Source organism: Ochotona princeps, chromosome 31 (assembly GCF_030435755.1).
Source record: "Ochotona princeps isolate mOchPri1 chromosome 31, mOchPri1.hap1, whole genome shotgun sequence".
NCBI lineage: Eukaryota > Metazoa > Chordata > Mammalia > Lagomorpha > Ochotonidae > Ochotona > Ochotona princeps.
In genome coordinates, this window is record NC_080862.1 from 3488336 (window position 1) to 3491824 (window position 3489).

Here is a 3489-nt window from a genome sequence, read left to right on the forward strand (position 1 = left end):
GATGAGAGAATTTTAATTTGATGGAATATGAAAAATTCATAGAAATTGTTTCATTTTCCACATTGCAGCTAACCTTTACAAAATTACAACTTGGCAAGTTTTAATGAAGTATTAAAGGAAAATATCCACAGTTATCTGATAAGGCTATTAAAATACTACTCTCTTTTCCAAATACGTATCTGTGCAAGGCCAGATTTTCATGTATTCAATTGAAACAACAAATCCCAAGCAGATTGATGGCAGAATCTGATATTAGAAGCCAGCTGTCTTCTGTTATGCGAGACATTAAAACGATTCGCGAAAGTGTGAATCCATTCCACTCTTTTCACTAATTTTCTTTTTGTTTAAAAAAAAAAGTTTGCTAAGAGATAATCCCTCTAAAATAATTATAACTTTCATACAAACGTTAAAACAGCAGAGGTCAAAAGCTTTTACCCTACTCATTCATCAATGACGGCATCCAGATAAGTAATAACAGTTTAAAAAGGGAAGCTAAATTTGAATTTAGATGGAATGAGGTGGATTGAAATAAGCTGTGAGTGGAAGCAAAATAAATTTGATTCGATAGGTTAGAATGTGCATTTCTAGGTACCACCTAGAGTTTAAAAGAGCCCAAAGTGAGCTTGGCTGTCGGAGGAGACTGAGTGTAGGATCAGGCCAGGTGTTTTCTGCACCCTAAATTGAAGTAGCAGCGGCTGCTGGGCTGGGCTCCTGGAGTGGGAAGCCGAAGCCCAGTGGAAAATGCTGATGCCTTTCCAGGGGGAAAAGAAAGAAATCAGCCATGACGATGTCATGGAGGTGGATTCTGCCCAGAATGAATGAGGTGGAGCGTCTGAGGACGAGGTCACCCAAAACTCTGCAGTCCGGGAGGATGGAAAGAGCTTGGATATGGTTGATGAAGACTGTGAAAGAATGGAATGCTTAGATGAAATGGCCAATCTTGAAAACCAGTTTGCCAGTCTCAAAGGTTGCCTTTATAAAGAGTAAGGCAAGTGGATATAAAAATACAAGATATCTTATCTGGGAAAGGACCAGAATATTTGGAATCATTGGCCAGTCTCCCAGAAAATATGCAACTTCCTACAAAGTCAGCAGGAATCTCCAGAGAGCTCTGCTTAGCACAAACATGAACATGAAATTTGTTACATGATACAGTCCAGAGTGAGCTTGAGAAGATAAGACTAGAAGAAGGCAGGCACAGCTCCGACATCACCCCTCGGTCGTGCAATGCTGAGCTTCAGTTCTCACAAAAAGCCAGTTGTTGTTTCAGGGGCATGCGCAGCATACACACTGAGATCTTGATATTCTTGGAGACTGGACAATGATTAGTAGAGAGTCGCTACACTGAGTCCACACCAAGTGAAAACAGAACAGTGCCTGAAGTTTGGAAAAATATCTGCCTAGTGCCAGATCCGAAGAAGGAAGGCTGTATTACAATGGTACAAATGTGGACAAACAATATGTGTTGATGAACAAGATGAATGTCCTACAAGTGCCATAACTGCAACAATTAACCATGCTGATGTTTGCTTTATGAAGCCTGATAGAAGCAGATGTAGGCTTTACATTTCATAGCTATAGAAAAGAAGATATTCAATTAAACATTCATAATGATTTAAGTGTTATATAAACCTATCTTATTAGTGTTAAAAGGCGTGATGTGCCATGGGATTAAAAAATTATAACATTCTCGTTAATCATGACAGAATGTAGATTAAATAGATGTCATATCGACGTTATTACAAAAAAAATGGTAATAATGGCTTTCTCGTGATCATTGCACTTATTTTCCCCTTAGGTCCAGTGAATAATATGTGGTAGAGATTTCTTTCTGAAATTGTTTTTGTTGTTAAAACTTACGCAAATGCGTATCATCTTTAGTGAACTATGGTTATTTTTATCCACATTTAGATTATCTCCATGAATTTGCCATTTTTTGTAAATAACGCCGATACATTGATTCCCATGAATGGTTTATATTAGGGCATTAGTGTTAAATGAGAATTGAGATTGAAACATACATAGGCTGTATATATGGGATCATCAGCTTATTTAAAACTGATTGCCTTAACTTACAACCAAAATTAAGCTAAGGAGTAATTTTGTAGAAGCACTGCTTTTCCTTCACTGTGTGGTAGTGACCTGGTTTTTTGTTTGCTTTTTTTTTTTTTTTACAAATTGTACTACATGTCGATTACTAAAATCAGTGTCAAGATAGAACATGTCCTTCGTGTGTTTTCTTGTGACTCTTTAGAGGGTAAGTATTTATACCAGGTATTTATGATGCAGGGTAGAAGCAAATAACGAACATTGTCGCGTTACTTGCAATGCGAGCCCCAGGTGTTTTGAAAACATATTTTTTTGTAAGCATATTCTAGAGGTGAAATTAGACCCATATCCTAATTTCATTCCCACAGCAAAATAGACAAAGGCAGTTTCTTGGAATCTGTTCCCAAATTTGTATTTTTATCTTTGGTGTTCCTATACTTTAAGGCTATTCTGGGGCTATTTAGAAAACGTCTTCCCTTTTCTTAGTCACATTCAAAATTAACTTCCCAAGGCTTAGACACTGCATAAAGAACTGAGACTCTCATGACGGCAGTCCAGTTAGCTCTACGCATTTAGGACAGATCAAATCACATATTCCTGGTACATGACTCGTTGAACTCTAATGGCTTTCCAGTTCTTTTTTTTTATTAAATTTTTGACTTTTGCTTCTAAATTTTCTTGCACTAAATAAACACCTGTTAATTCCATGTATCCATGCACTTTCGCAAGTAGCTTGGGTCACAATAGAAGAGTCAGAAAATGTCCTTTCTAAGCCTAATCCCTACCCATGCAAGCTGGATAAGACAGGAGCTGTGGGATTTGTAAAACCTACAGTGACTCCAAGGAAAGGGCTTAAGGAATACTGCCCCAATATAATTTATCTTCAGCTTTGTCTCCTCCCCCTTTTTTTTCTCCTTCTCGTTGACAGAACTCAGTTTGACACCAAAGGGTCAAGGAGCCCATTGACATAAGTCAGTCTCCCAAGGCATGGGGCAGAAGGAGCAAGATGCAGACTACATCTAGAGAACATGATAGGCACAGTACACTACATGCTCTGTATAGCAGAACCTCTAACTGTGGCAGAGTTCAGTGTTTGCTCAGCAGTGTCCCTGAAAGAAGGCCAGTGTCCTGGTGCTTTCCCTCTTCCTGCTTATCCAAATAGCAGCTGCTTTGGACTCTTCTTTGGCCATGTCACGAGCCCACCTCTCCTTAATAGAGTGCTGTCTCTGGTAACAGCTCCACTCCTCCACAAGAAGAGATCTACCAAAGGAATTCATGTCAGAAGGTTCCAACTATTTGACTTAAGTACATTTCCCTGGGGCCACCTACCTCTAGTAGGTGCAGTAGATACTTGGAACTGAATTTATATATAGCTAATGAGCTCTGAGAGAGGTGAAATGAAGCCATTTTTTATTTGCTTGTATGTAGCCAATATTAGGT

General features: G+C 38.6%; 1 pseudogene; it reads left to right on the plus strand.

Annotated features, from left to right (window-relative positions):
* Nucleotides 1-741: 741 nt before the first annotated feature.
* LOC101531985 (breast cancer metastasis-suppressor 1-like protein) lies at nucleotides 742-1611 on the plus strand (annotated as a pseudogene).
* The last annotated feature ends 1878 nt before the right edge of the window (nucleotides 1612-3489 follow it).